The sequence below is a fragment of the Eschscholzia californica genome, unplaced genomic scaffold, assembly GCF_041429995.1.
Source record: "Eschscholzia californica isolate CP2 unplaced genomic scaffold, dmEscCali1.0.p SCAF_2, whole genome shotgun sequence".
Taxonomy (NCBI): Eukaryota; Viridiplantae; Streptophyta; class Magnoliopsida; order Ranunculales; family Papaveraceae; genus Eschscholzia; species Eschscholzia californica.
Genome location: NW_028238309.1, coordinates 25,133,106 through 25,149,497, shown reverse-complemented (window position 1 = coordinate 25,149,497; position 16,392 = coordinate 25,133,106). Strand labels below are relative to the sequence as shown.

The following is a 16,392-nucleotide window of genomic DNA, read 5'->3' as shown; positions in this document are numbered from 1 at the left end:
CTTTACCCCTTCTAGTTTGATAGAACTTTTACTCAAGCCCACATTTCATATTAAGCCCATACTCAAATTTGGTTTAAAAGCACACTTTCAACATTGCGCCACTGTCAGGACATAAGTGTAGTTAAGTTTCTGCCAGACACTCTTTTGTTTAGACAAAATATGGAAACATATTCCGCCTTCGGCGCTTCACGATGCTTTCTAATGAACTATCTTTCATTTCCTTTAGCCCAAGGAGGCGAAGTGGCATTGTTAACCTTAAAATAGAAAGAAAACCAACTGATTTATAGGTTAAGGAGAATGATTAGTCAGAAGACAATTAGTTTATAGATTAATGTAGCATATACAGACGATTTTGTGAAGTTTATAGACAGTCCAACCGATTAACAGATTAAGGTCGTGTTTGTCTTTGTAGTGATCAGAATCTGAGTTTTATTTTCATATAATTTATTTGAATACTTGAGTTTAGAAGTGTGAAAATAAATTGATCATTTGCAGCCCCTTTAATTGAGGTGCATTAGAGTTTATATCAGAAGTTTACACTTTCTTTTAGTGGTACATTAGAAATCAACGACCATAAAAGAAGAAGATGAAAAGCTTATTATCTTCATTTTGATTAAATTTATAAAATAGTTGTTCTTGAATTTTTTGGAGTCTTATGGAGTCACTTGTCCCTTCCTTTTTCTTTTTCATTTTGATTAAAGTTGAAAGTGGTTTGGTATTATATGTGAATGAGGAATTGATGCAGTGGGTGACAAACTTCTATCTGTTTTACAGAATCGTCGTTTCGACTTCTCACAAGCTCACTTTACTGGAATTTTTCCTGGCCCTCGGACATTCGTGGCCGGTATTCATTCAGATTGACAAAAAGTTGGCAATTCAGTATGTGTACTCATAGTCATGTGGTTACAATAACTTGCATGTCTCTGTCTGTCATAAATAAACATATCTAGCCTTTTAGTTTGCAGTTCCTGTAAAATTGACATTGTACTAAAACCTAACTAGGTTGTTTTCTATTTGGATAACCTACTTTCTTGCCTTTATGTCTGTAATAAATAAACATCCCGAAAAGGCAGACTTAAAGTTAAGAATATAGACTACAAATATATTGTGTAACATGCCAAATAGATGTGGACTATATAGTTGTTTGTTTAGGTGAGGAACAACTATAGTATATAGAGACTAATAACTCTATGGACTAAGATAGTTTAGATCACAAACCTTTTCTACAGATTACTTTTCTCGCAAGACGACATTAAACTAATTTTCTAGAAACTCGAGCATGTAGAAGAATTAAGGAATCAGTTCTTTCACATAAGCATGTAGAAGATCACAACTCCTATTAGTTAGTAGTTCCAGCGATGGTGATGAGTGTTTGCTGAAAATACAGATTGTAGTTTTCTTCTTCGTGTACTCCACATATCCTACTACATAGCCGTTCTGACCAATCACTATAAACAGTAATCTTCATTACTTACTTTTTATTTTGAAACACGGAAATTTTTACACTAGTAACAATACTATTGTAAGTTAAAATAGATTGGATTGACCTCAAATAATAGATTGTTCATAATTTTTTACTTTAATATTTGTGATGTTTCTCATTATTTGGATACATTCTCACATATCTGGTTTGGTTAGTTTATAAAATGAGGAGATCCAGCATGTTTCATAATATAAGGGTAATTTGGGTTATCGGATGGTCAGTTAAATTTGATCACTAAAGGTCTGCCACTATATTGCAGCAACAAGATTACAATAAACTCATGTTCCATAATAATCACTTCCACATGTAGCTGATATGCTGAATCTCAATTACTTATGGCCTATAGCAAATTGTAACATGTTTAAAAAAACCCAAATAAAGTATCCAAGCTCATCTTCCTTGATAAAGCAAGAAAAAACTATGCTGATTCTCACTGAATTACAATTTTCCAGCAACTTAACTGATGCACCCGAAAAGGTTGCACACCCAAGCGGAGGTATCAAGTAGTAACCGGTAAAACCGGGATCGATCCAAGGATAGGAAGGTAGTTTGGATATCGAAGGGTCTTATCCCTCGATTTAGATGTCAAATACTAACTTAGACTAAAAAGGACAGGAAACAAAGATAAATGGGGGTTTATGATATTGAATAAGAAACAAAAGAAAACAAATAAAACTAACTAAACAATATATGTAAAACGGGCGAGAGAGATTCGAGAGAAGAGTCGGGAGACTGTAAGACTCGATTCGGGCAACAAATAAGCGAGAGAGGTGTCGATTTCCGGGAATCCATAATGATAAATCTATAACTATGTATGGTTCGATCTAATGTTCCAAAGTATAATTGATATTCGACTCCTAAGGTGATGTCCATAAGCACTACGTATATCCGAGGATCATACTTAGTCAAACAAACGTCATAATCGGTTAATCCCGAGTCAACGAAAGTGTTGTCTAGTCGCCTAACTATGTGAAGTGCATGACAAAACACATGAAATTATGACTTAGACTACAATCGATATCGAATACTTCGTTTCGTCTATTAACTATGCGAAGTGTTTGACAAGACACATGAAAATACGATCGAAACGATAATCGAAATTAATGAACATCAATTTATAATCAAAACATCAAATCATATTAAAGATAATCACGAATTCATCACATTTCATCTCATATAATCGACTCACTAAAGTTAGCTAAACATGGTGATTAAATAAGAAATGGAAAGAAGATGATGAGAGAATCCCCCTTTTTCGATGTGGTTCGAGGCTAAGATCGTCGGAAAATATGAGTCTTTAAGGTGCAGTCGATCCCCCCTTAGCAAATTCTGGGTTCCCCATAGCGACCACCATCATCTTCTCCATTTAGAACACAACCTCCATTAAAGCTAACCCTAGCTTTCTCTCTCTAGAAATTTGTAGCTCAAAATCAAATCAAACCATATGGGAAGCAAGCCAAGATGATGGGGAGTAAAAGCCCTAAAGTTTCAGGCCAAGAAGGTTGTCGGAAAGCTCTTTAAAGTCCGGCCAAGATATGATGAATTCCGGCCAAAATCCAAGAACACAAAAATCCGGCCAGGTCTCGCGCAGATCCGAGCAAGTCGCGGTCTCTTCTTGCCGTCTCGTGGCTTCCCGTGTGATAGCAGCTACCGTCCGAGCTCTAGGCTTCAAATCTTGAGTTGTTCTTCAAGCTCCGAGCTGCTGCTCGGTAGCTGCTCGAGCAGCAGCCCGAGATGCTGCTCAGCCGGCCAAAGCTAGGCCGGTCTAGTGTTCTGGCCGGCCTATGCTTGGGCCGACTCCTCCTTCCTCTTGCTCTCCTTTTCCCTCTTTCTTCAAGCTCTTCTTTTGGTGATGAAGAACCCTAGCCCCTGTCTCCTTTTCTCTCTTGCTTAGTGCTTGGTTGTTCAATCAAAAAAATGAAGAAGAAGATGAATAGTAGCCTACTTCTTTTACTACTCAAACCCTAAGTCCATCTTGACTTTGACTCTTGAATATTTTGACTTGGACCATAAAGAAGGGTGCCCATATACTTTCTACTCTTTACTTCTTCTTTTGTTTTTGTGGGCTTTGGGCTTGGTTTAGAAATCAAGAGGTGCCTCCATCTTGTCTCTACATTTAGAACCAAGGGGAGTGCCTTCAAGAAAAGACATTGGCTTCTTTCTTTCATAACTTCCCCGTCCGAACTCCGGTTCAACTTCCGTTTTTACCGTCGGACTCGTCATTGACTCCACTTGACATTTGATTTGATTGAAATCTTTTTCTCTCATTTTCGGCACATGAAATGATAGTGACAATTCGTTCCCTTTATTCCGATTTTCATGTTTAACTCCAAAATATGTACCTAACATGATAAACACATAAAATATTATTGATAACACTCGAAAAGGAATAATTAGTCTAAGTTAGGCTCTCCAAATGTGACATTTTAGTGTCACATCAAGATCCCCAAACTTAAACTTTGCTAGTCCTCGAACAAATAAAACAAAATAAAAGCCTAACTCACTTTCGGAGGCATCCCGGTTGCATTTAGCGTATGCAACAAACCTTTAAACCCCCTAGGTTGCCCCTAAAGGACGAGTGTCGTCTCGTGAGGGTTTCCACAGATGACACCCACAAACATCGTGGTTTCAAATACACAAGGGTCCAAAATTCAAATCATAGATAAACATGGTACATATAGTAAAGGATTTAAGCATGTCAATGCATAATGAATCAAGTAAATAAGCTCTTGAAAAAGCTAAAGGCCCCTTCACGAATGATGTTACCCTAAAGTGCTAGTGTCATACCAATATGAGCAACATCTATGTTTCGAAGTCACAAAACCTTGATTCCTAAGTTTAGTACATTTCGCCTCGACTTCGGCCTCACGGGCATACACTCCAAATATGAAATCACTCAAGAATGGTTCGCTCGTATGTGTGAGTGTGATCACTAACATGGACTCAACACATAAAAAGGGGTGAGGACAACATTTTGGAACGAATGATCTTCGCAAAGGAATTAGCCACTAAATAAAGTGGGGAAGCTCACTCGCCCTTCTCACCCATTCTACCCTCTAAGAATGCCTTCCAAAGGTTAACGGATACTAAAGATGGATGACGATGGAGGATTCCCGAGAATGTTGACTTCTTCTTGATAGAACCTCTCAAGCACTTCCACATTTGTTTCTTGCTCGAATACTTATTTATGAACATACACACAAATACACATATATACAATCACATCACTCACACAAAAGAGCTAACATGCTCAAACATAACATAAACAACTTTATTCATCATTCATTATTTTTGTTTTTGTCTTTCTTTCTTTTTTTTCTTTTTTTTTCATAACACAAAATCACATATAACAAACATAACTCACACAATACTATATTCTTGCAATCAACTTTTTCCATTTCATACTTGCTTTGACATTCTTCTTTCTTTCTTCTCATGTCTTCATTCTCGGGATATAAGATGATGATGGTAATGGAGTATCCGCCTCCCTCTAGTTGACACTCTTATTGGGTTTCATGGACTACAAGGGCAAGGTTAATTCGTTATCCTAATGTCACTCTTAGTGGCTAAGGAAGTTGAGCAAACGAGATCAAATGAGCTCTTTTAATAGGTACGAGGTTGAGTAGCTTTTCATTCTACTCGGAGTTAGCGCGGAAGAGTACACTTGAAGGACAATTTAGGCTTTGAGCTCTCACATGGGTTAAGTCTCCACTAATGACTACTCTAGGTCTCTTAGAGATGTTTCTTCTTCACTAAGATGTTACTCCCATAGTATAACACAAACACTCAAAGACTCGACTTTCATGCAAAGACCATTAGCAATCACAAAACTCATCAACTCGACACATATGCATCAACATGCTTAAAACTATCACTATAATCACATGCAAGTCTACTTAAAATGTTCAAAAATTTTCAAATTTTGGCTAATTTGAACCCTTTTGTCTTTGAAACCCATGGTCATGCATTGGTTATGGTCATATCTCGCATCCCCAAACTTAAAACTAACATTGTCCTCAATGTTCTAAGCATACACTCACCAAACGATAAAGAGGCACATCAATTTAAAGATAAGAGTGGAGAGATATTACCATAACCGAAGGAGATAAAAGATGATACTACCAAGGCACATGTATAAAGAGGTTCCAAGTTGATGTTAAGCTCGCGCCATCCCCAAACTTGGAACAAACCACGCCTTAGAAGTAAAACATATAAGAGATGCTCCTAAAATATCCAAAAATATAATGAGAATGAAGCACATAAAAAGCATGACCATATAGAACTCTACCACTAACGCGGGTATACACGATTGGATTGAGCTATACAATTAGCCTTTGATTCTCTTGTTTTCACACAAGAGCACGAGTTATGTCTCGTGGAGGGTTTCCAGAGATGCTACCCACAAATATCAAAGGCCACCTTAATCGGCCTAACGATCATAAAGCAAAAGACGAAATATTTGGGGGTCAACCCAAATAAAGCTATATACAAAAGCTAAAAGTCTCACAAGAATATTAAACGAAAGAAGTGCAAGTGAGACTAATAGCGAAAATAAGCCATCCCCAAACTTAGTGGATGCACGGTCCACTAAGTACGCATAAATGGTAGGGGCGACGACTAAAAAGTCGTCAAAAGGGTCGACATATAAGTGAAGTGGGAGGAGGTCAGTCGAAGGCAAGAAGTCATCCTCAAGCTTAGTGGATAGAATATCCACTAAGTCCCTAGACATGCCAGGGAAGACGTCTGAAGTGTCCCAGAAGGGGTCAACAACCGAGTCTGAGATCACGGGGAAGGTCGAACTAGACTCTAAGGGTAAGGCAATAGGCTCGGGGACCAAGTCAAGGTCCATAAGTTCCTTAGGTAAATAATCCAACAAGTTATCCGCTATCTCTTCAACAACAATGTTATCGACATCCTTAAAGGCATCGGGAGCCTCAAAGTTAGGCATAACACCTTTCATTCTACATAACTCATCCAAGTAATCACTAGTGCTAAAAATTGGAAAGTTCAATAACATGTGATTCCCAAACTTGCTCATAGAGCTATCATCCTGAACATTACAATCTAATGTAGTCTGATCATGGTGAGATGACAATGGTCGAGGGAGTGAGCAACAAGGATCGTCGGATAATTCCATCTCAAAAGGTCTATCAGGAGCTTCTTCGACACTTAACTTAAGACTAGAGTCAAGTGTATTACCCTCACCATCATTCATAGTCTCCTCTTGAGTTTGGGGTGCGCAAACCCCTTCCTCGTCGATGATAGGCTCCGACTCAATTCTATCAACAATATTGAGAATCCATTCTGTGATCTCTTTGATTTCTCGATTGAATCTAGTTTGGTACTCTAAAATTGTTTGGAGAGAGTCTTCAGACATCTCCTCGATATAAGGCACATGAGTATAACTAGAAGAAGACTCTCGCGGAACACGAATCATGGGACAATACTCGGTCAAATGGTCTAAGCTCGCACAAATAGCACAAACCGGGTTAATGGTCTCCAAGGTCCCTTCTTCACTACCTTCATATATATACATAAACTCGACTCTTTGAGTGGAATCATCGAGTCGGGAATTGTCATTCCTAAGTGAACCATTCATATATTCTTGTCGATAGGCACGAAGACTTCGACGTGGTCGATCAATACTAATAGAACTACGGTCCTCATCAAATGACAAATTCATACATGAAGGTGTGGTCATCCCAAATTCTTGTCCATAGTCTCGAAGACTCTTACGGGGTTGATTACCCTCATGCTCATAATCCCTACAACCATGTCCATGGCGCGTCTGACCGATTCCATACATCCGTCGATATTCACCCATGCTCATCCTAGGTCGGTCAGACTCAACTCGCCTATCCTATCACTAGTCGTAACATTCCTATATAAATTTGAGTAGTCCTGATGACTTGTAGATGGTCGACTAGTGTTGGAAAGGGTTCGCATAAGGTCATTCTCATCAAATGACCAACTTCTCATGCTCTCACAATGTTCAAGGATAGTAACACACAATCACAAAATGGGGGCTAACACTTAAAGAACTAAACAATCACACAAGTAAAAAGGAAGAGATAGAATGCGATACTATCGAGTGCTCCTCTCGTTTCGTTCGCCTTTCTTCTTAAGCTTATCGATTCCTTCCTTTTCTTTCGCCTTTATGTCACTTTTGGCTCTTTTCTATAAAACGGTACCTAAAAAAAAATGAAATTAAGAAAGTACAAAATAAAATAAAGACGTCTAAGAAGAAAATAACACTAATCAAATGAACAAAACAACAAATGATATCCTAACTACTAAACCTATCCCCGACAGCGGCGCCAAAAAACTTGATGCACCCGAAAAGGTTGCACACCCAAGCGGAGGTATCAAGTAGTAACCGATAAAACCGGGATCGATCCAAGGATAGGAAGGTAGTTTGGATATCGAAGGGTCTTATCCCTCGGTTTAGATGTCAAATACTAACTTAGACTAAAAAGGACAGGAAACAAAGATAAATGGGGGTTTATGATATTGAATAAGAAACAAAAGAAAACAAATAAAACTAACTAAACAATATATGTAAAACGGGCGAGAGAGATTCGAGAGAAGAGTCGGAGGAACAAGAGTCGGGAGACGGTAAGACTCGATTCGGGCAACAAATAAGCGAGAGAGGTGTCGATTTCCGGGAATCGATAATGATAAATCTATAACTATGTATGGTTCGATCTAATGTTCCAAAGTATAATCGATATTCGACTCCTAAGGTGATGTCCATAAGCACTACGTATATCCGAGGATCATACTTAGTCAAACAAGCGTCATAATCGGTTAATCCCGAGTCAACGAAAGTGTTGTCTAGTCGCCTAACTATGTGAAGTGCATGACAAAACACATGAAATTATGACTTAGACTACAATCGATATCGAATACTTCGTTTCGTCTATTAACTATGCGAAGTGCTTGACAAGACACATGAAAATACGATCGAAACGATAATCGAAATAAATGAACATCAATTTATAATCAAAACATCAAATCATATTAAACATAATCACGAATTCATCACATTTCATCTCATATAATCGACTCACTAAAGTTAGCTAAACATGGTGATTAAATAAGAAATGGAAAGAAGATGATGAGAGAATCCACCTTTTTCGATGTGGTTCGAGGCTAAGATCGTCGGAAAATACGAGTCTTTAAGGTGCAGCCGATCCCCCCTTAGCAAATTCTGGGTTCCCCATAGCGACCACCATCATCTTCTCCATTTAGAACACAACCTCCATTAAAGCTAACCCTAGCTTTCTCTCTCTAGAAATTTGTAGCTCAAAATCAAATCAAACCATATAGGAAGCAAGCCAAGATGATGGGGAGTAAAAGCCCTAAAGTTTCCGGTCAAGAAGGTTGCCAGAAAGCTCTTTAAAGTACGGCCAAGATATGATGAATTCCGGTAAAAATCCAAGAACACAAAAATCCGGCCAGGTCTCGGCCAGATCCGAGCAAGTCGCGATCTCTTCTTGCCGTCTCGTGGCTTCGCGTGTGATAGCAGCTACCGTCCGAGCTCTAGGCTTCAAATCCCGAGCTGTTTTTCAAGCTCCGAGCTGCTGCTCGTGTTTTTGAAGCTTCCCAATGCCAGATCTGCTCCTTGGTTCCGAACAGCAGCTGCTGTCCCGTGCAGTCTGGTCTGTGCTGCACATCCCATGCTCTCTAGCTGCTCGAGCAGCAGCCCGAGCTGCTGCTCGGCCGGCCTAGTGTGCTGGCCGCCCTATGCTTGGGCCGGCTCCTCCTTCCTCTTGCTCTCCTTTTCCCTCTTTCTTCAAGCTCTTCTTTTGGTGATGAAGAACCCTAGCCCCTTGTCTCCTTTTCTCTCTTGCTTAGTGCTTGGTTGTTCAATCAAAAAAATGAAGAAGAAGATGAATAGTAGCCTACTTCTTTTACTACTCAAACCCTAGGTCCATCTTGACTTTGACTCTTGACTATTTTGACTTGGACCATAAAGAAGGGTGCCCATATACTTTCTACTCTTTACTTCTTCTTTGATTTTTGTGGGCTTTGGGCTTGGTTTAGAAATCAAGAGGTGCCTCCATCTTGTCTCTACATTTAGAACCAAGGGGAGTGCCTTCAAGAAAAGACATTGGCTTCTTTCTTTCATAACTTCCCCGTCCGAACTCCGATTCAACTTCCGTTTTTACCGTCGGACTCGTCATTGACTCCACTTGACATTTGATTTGCTTGAAATCTTTTTCTCTCATTTTGGGGATATGAAATGATAGTGGAAATTCGTTCCCTTTATTCCGATTTTCATGTCTAACTCCAAAATAGGTACCTAACATGAAAAACACATAAAATATTATTGATAACACTCGAAAAGGAATAATTAGTCTAAGTTAGGCTCTCCAAATGTGACATTCGTGTCACATCATTAACCCCTTCATAACAACAAAATCGCGACCAAATAAACCAAGTAAGCGAGTGATTCTTTCTATCACACTATAAATTACACCTATAATTGTAAGTAGGTTAGTTTCATAAGCGTGTTGTTATTGTGAGACTTAATTCAGAGCAAGTGTTTCATTTTGAATTAGAGAGACCAAATGCACCTATAATTTCTGTTATTTCTCACTATCTCGGTTATTCTTATTTCATGAATTTATCTCAGTTAATCTGATTTCGTACTAACCTTTTACTCTCTTTTGTAGCATAAAAGTTTTGCCAAGTTTCTTGCCTGTAAGTGTGCGAGAATCATCCACTATTGGATTGGCGAGACAAATATTAACCTTTTTTTTCTCATTTTACAGTTGGTTTTTCCTCAAAAGAGGAATGAACCTTTTCACTTTTTTAATTTGGAAGTAGATGCCTATGATTGCTTGAAGTTAGGATTAACACTATTTGAAGATTAATTAATTGTTACCCCCATTCCAATTTTAATTTAAATGTTTAAGTGAAGTTTTTTTAATGATTGTCTGTTTCTGTCTGGAAAAGGTGTACTGCAGTTAGCACGGTTTAGATGATCGTGTTCAATTTCAACCTTATTTGATACTTAGGTGGGTTGATCTTCAGTTTCCAATTCTTTCACTTTGTTGCAGCCTTTGGTATTACTCAACCTCCCCATCAACTTGCAACTATGGTAAGTTGGACTTCTATAGCTTTCGTATCTTCTTTTTTCTTTTTCTTCTCTACCTGAAGATTATATACTTGCAAATAGTTGTGGATTCTTTTATAAGATTAGTGGAAAGATTCATCTAGAGATATCTATAAATTTCTTTACAAATAATGAGAATGAAGAGAAGAAAAGGTGCGGATATTGTTATGTTCTGTTTAACACATTTTGCAGATGTGTAAGAATTTCGTTATATTTTCATGAACAATTGCCGATTTCTTTGCTTTATCAATGTAATCTATTGAATTTTGACCCTCCAATGCGCTTTTGGTGGTCAATATTTTTACTTCTTTTAATTTTTTGCTTCTGTGAAACCTTGCTTCAGTGAGATTATGGTGTTTGTTACTTTGATAGCGTGGTTGGGTTGAAAACAACATAGTGAGGTGGATTTGTGGAGAGATTTTAAGCGATTTTTGTTACCCATTATCTAAGTTAAAAGAGAGATGTATGTCAGCTTATATTTTTTGTCGTTTTGACTTACTAATATAAAGTTTCGTCATGTGAGTTATTGGATGCTGCACTATTTTGAGTTCAAAGTTTAAGTGATCAACGACGCACATTGTATTCGAGCAAATGACCAGTGTTTAGCCTTTGATTTGTAGACCTGATATTGAATTTCATATTTCCTTGCTCGCCAATAGAGCCTGGTTGTTGGCAGGAGAATATGATTCATTCAAAGAGTTCTTTTTGTTTCTAGACAACAAATTAGGTCCTCGGGTTGAACTATACACTTTATAACATGTGATCCAAGTTGATCACCAATAGACACTGGTTGTTGGCATGAGAAGTGATTCAGTGTAAGAGTTTTTGATGTTTAAATCAGTATAACATGTTAAAAAGATATGAAATCATTTGAAAAGCTTTTTCTGCGGCCATTTAAGATCTTGAAGATGTTTGATTCCACGCCTCAATGGACAAAAGAACTCTGCAACTACTCCATTTCATCTGTTTCAAATGAGGCAATCCAATTCTAAATCAACAAAGACATGATTTCTGAATACGTCAAATACGTCAGCAGAGATTGGTGATATAATCTCTCTGCCCATTGAGTGAGTTTGGTGTTTTTGTGTACTTAGTTAGTTAGAACTTTAGAGTCAGCGAAGGAAATATGCATGCGAGGAAGGAAATATGCAGCAGAGATTAAGGCACTACAATGTTTGTTTAGTTGGAGAAGATATGCACGCGAGGGGGAAATATGGGCCCTCTTTAGTATTATGTTGGACATATTGAGCATGAAGAATTCTCAACAACCTTATCGGTGATAATACGTCGCATGCAAGAAATGATGTATATCGTTCAATTGATAAATAAATTGTTGATTAAGTTACTATATATACATCAACTTATCGGTATAACACGCTACCATTGTGTAGAATATGCATCAGTTTATCTGGAAATTGTAGGTTATTTTATAAAATAAATCTTCCAATATCACTTATGACTTACCTCTAGGTTTCGTTTCACGTTATATTCTGAAACCAAATTAATAATAGCTGGTAAGAAGTGTATTTATAATATCTATGGGTTATTATAGCACTCAAAGTGCTCTACAAGAACATCCGTGCCGGAGGCACGGGTCATACCCAGTCTATTATACAAAACAGATCAATATGACTAGGACAAAATAAATTTTTCTAGATGCTGACTAGACTGCCACATAAACAGATCAAAATTTATTTTTTGTGATGGTTATGAACCTTCGTCTTAATTATTCTCATAATTCTCAATTTTTTCAATTTTTCTTTCTCTTTTCATTCATTGAACTTTCTATCTCCACTTTCCCTCTCAACTATTTTCTTTACAAAAAATTCGGATTTTCATGTTTCACGTTTTTTATAGCATTATCAAACATAAAACTACTACTTCATCCCAGAATCTTTATTCTCTCTCCAATATGATACATATGACCCACAATGTCGAGTCCCTATTTCTTAATTATGGTAGTTCCTCAAAGTGTTGCTACCCTCCTCTTTAGTCTGGTTAGCTATGTAGTTATCTTTCTCTATGCAACTACACATATAATTAGTTACATGTGTCTCTTCTATATTTTGTATTCTGTTGTTATATAGATTTTAATTTTCATGTTGAAATATTAGCAAACTAAATCAATGTGATGAAGTTATATGTATATCAAGCTGCTTCGATTTGAGAATGATATCTCTAGACGGTGAGAAGTCTACAGATCGGAAGTCAGAAGGTCAGAAGCGTGAACGTCTTCTGGAATTCCAAACGTTGAATTCTTGATTGATGGACACCAGCAACGTATGGAAGAAACCTGCAAAAGAAGGTGAACAGACACGAACAAACCCGTGTAGATGGTGGCTGCCAAGGGCCCTCCGACGGTCAAGTCAGCAAACTGTAATAAAGGATAATAAATAGAATGCTGGGGATGTAACCGTTGACGTGTAATCGGAGAGTGGCCAGGCTCGTAGAATGGTCGGAGCTCGAGTCTACGGGAGTGAAATGATCAGAAGTGTGAGAGTAGATGTTACCACTAGCGTCGAGCAAGAAGGAAGCTATGACCTCCTTGATGTTTTCTAGAAGTGTCGAGAAGGTTTTGATCTTTTTGACGATCACGGGAAGAGTCGAGCAAGGAGAAGCTTTAACACCCTTGAGGCATCTAATAATGTCAACGACCAGAACCAGGTGAACTCGTATGCAAACATCTTAAGAACAATCGAAGAACAGTAAGCGAGTGGAGAAGAAGATAGGGGTTGCTTTGCTCTGCCTTCGATCCCTTGAGAAATGGAAGTGCTCCTCGAATCTGATGCGGGGGCAACAGTGCTGGATCAGCCAGGGTTGGAACAATCAGAACCAGAGCAAGCAGCGTTAGAATACGCAGACAAGCCTACCAACGGGCTGAGCGTTACTTTGCTGAAGTTGGACCAACTAAGTCATAATTACCAACTAAGCAGTGATTAAATATGGGCTTTAAAGAGGATTAGCGAAGACTTGAAGAGTCATTTACGTTTTTATGCATCTACATTAAGTTTAGTCTTTTATTTCTACATTCATGCATTCAAACTAGGTTGTTTCCAATGTATCTAGTCCCTATGCATGTAGATTAGCTTTTATGACTCCTTTCAATGTATTATCCTCTATATAATGAGGCTTATTATCAATAGAAACATCAGAAAACAAATTTGAGAAATTGTAGAGTCTTTTGTAACTTTAAATCTGTTTAGATCATTTCCTTTATCCTCTGGTTTTGGAAGAGCCATTGGTGGTGGATTTCGAGCGTCTTTATCATCTGGTGGTGAAAACTTTATCTAGGTATGGTGTTAGCTCAATCGGTTTCTTCAGCACTTTGTGGTGGCAACTTTATCAAATTTTGGTGATCCGGATCTTCCTAGTTACTGGTTACGATCTTTACATTCACTCCGTACTCACGCTTCCGGCGAAACGCATCAAGTGGTATCAGAGGTATAATTCAGGTTGTTGGAGTGAAGTTACTATATTGCCTGTTTTATTAAAATGGATTTTCCCAGAGGACTGAATCGACCAAGCACACACTGAACGTATTGGTGGAGAAATGGAGGAAATGAGGCAGCAAATGGTTCAGGCATTCAATAACATGAATATGCAAGCGCCGCCAAGGAGACAACGAGTAGACGATGACCGTTCATCTTATAGTAACGACGAACGTGTTTCTGATTTCGATATTAGTGTCAGGTCTGGACATGGGAGAAGGAGAAGAGACAATCGTCCACAACAGCAACATCGTCAAGAAGAATTCAAAGTTAATTTCCTGATTTTGAAGGTAATCTAAATCCAGATGACTTTCTTGATTGGTTAAGATCAGTGGAGAGAGCATTTGAATACAATACATATCATGATGAAAAGAAGTATAAAATAGCAACCTTAAGGCTAAAGGGTTATGCTAGCCTTTGGTGGGATACTCTTAAAGCGCAGCGTTTAAGAGAAGGCAAGACCAGAATCAGGTCTTCGGAGAAGCTGAAACGACTTATGAAGAGAAGATTTTTACCCGATGATTACAGGCAAGATTTGTACTTGAAGCTTACACACTTGCAGCAAGAAAAGAAGACAGTAAAAGAGTATACAAGGGAGTTTGATCTTCTGCAATTACGGTGTGATGTTCAAGAACCACAGGAGAGGACTATTGTACACTTTGAACATAGTTAGAATGATGAGATTTCAGCCAAGGTGGAGCTGCAACCTTTCTGGACTCTTGATGACGTCAAGAAGCTTGCTATCAAGGTAGAGAAGCAAAACAAAGTAGGGAAGAAGCACTACACCAGACCCTACAATCTAGTTTCTTCTTTAATTCCAAAAGGAGCTGTGAAAGGTGATGTTAGTGGGAGCAACAAAAAGCCAGACGTTCAGAATTCAGTAAAATCTATGGATCTGAATTTGAAGAAGAAGTGCTTTAAATGTCAAAGATTTGGGCATTTTCAGGCTGAATGTCGTAATAGAAGAGTTATGACAATTCAAGAGATTGAGGAGATTGAAGAAGAACTAAAACAGAATTCTAATGATTTAGAAGCCGTTGATCAGAAGGTTCATAACGAAGATGATGAGATCATCGAACAACCTGATCGTGGGGAATTATTAGTAATCCGAAGGGTTTTACACTCTGTTCCTATTACTGAGGAAGAATAATGAGAAACCATTTTCTTAACTCGTTGTACAATTAAGGGAAGTGTTATGATAATCGGGGTTAATATGATCTAAATCGAGTAATCAAGCAGAAGTAATAAGAAATAAAGAACAATCAAGAACAGAACACAGGGATTTACGTGGTTCGGTTGGTGAGACCTACTCCACGCCGACAACGGCGTGATGATTTCCACAATAATAAGCAAACAAGTTACACAAGAGATTTCGTGAGATTGTGCTACTGATATCTCCTTAGGGTTTAGTTTATATAGCCACTAAACCATAATCCTACCGCCTCACCAACTCTCTCTAAATCCGAATTACACATGGATACGCTAACACTAATAACTGACATAAGCCTAGCTTCGAATTCCAACTCTGCCTCGGAGCCCCGCTTCACATACCAGCCTTGTCTCAGTAATCAGCTCCGCTAACGGGTCCAAAATTCGCCGTCGAAACCATAGGTTTCGGCAGGCGATTACCATTCCCTTAAAAGCGGGTTTGCGGGTCGTAAACCGGGTTCGATATCAACCCATATTCAACAATTCTCTACCTTGACTTGAATATGATCCTCTTGACTTAAGTCGGCCACCATCATAGCTCAGCTCCTCTGAGCCGCTGATGGGCCTAGAAAATTCCTTAAAAGGTCACCACCCGCAAGTATACGGACGTCAAGTAATAATTCCGGTAAGACCGGGTCGATCCGCAGGGACTGAGTGAAACCTATCCTAAAACTTAGAGTTAGAACGTTTTCTTTGAAATTGGGTTTTGATAATAAAAGAATAATATACTGAAACAAATAATAAAAATGAACTCAAATGAGGGAGAAGTCCTAGGGTTTTTGCAATCCACCGAATAACTCACTTTTAAACACACGAAATTAACTGACTAGCTCTCTCGTTTTATAACTCAGAATTTCGGATATCCTAATTCCGGGAGATGTTTTCGATAAAATCGGTTTTTGACTCTCTCGTTTTACATCAAACCTAAAACCATAGATAGTGAAAAGATAATCGACTTGACAAATTAAAACAATTTAAACATTATCACATTTAAAGAATTAACCAAATAACTTATGTTTCTAACAACGAGAATATGGCTTCATCGTCAACCCTAGATTAAGAGTCTTAGCTAGTCATGATCAAAATTCAAA

At 38.3% G+C, this 16,392-nt stretch overlaps 1 long non-coding RNA gene across 1 annotated transcript; it reads left to right on the top strand.

The window, feature by feature from the left end:
- Positions 1 to 2,581: 2,581 nt before the first annotated feature.
- On the top strand, positions 2,582 to 9,317 carry LOC147557097 (uncharacterized). The gene is made up of 2 exons (XR_015233854.1): positions 2,582 to 3,063; positions 8,945 to 9,317. It is a non-coding gene; the product is annotated as an uncharacterized LOC147557097 (long non-coding RNA).
- Positions 9,318 to 16,392: the final 7,075 nt, after the last annotated feature.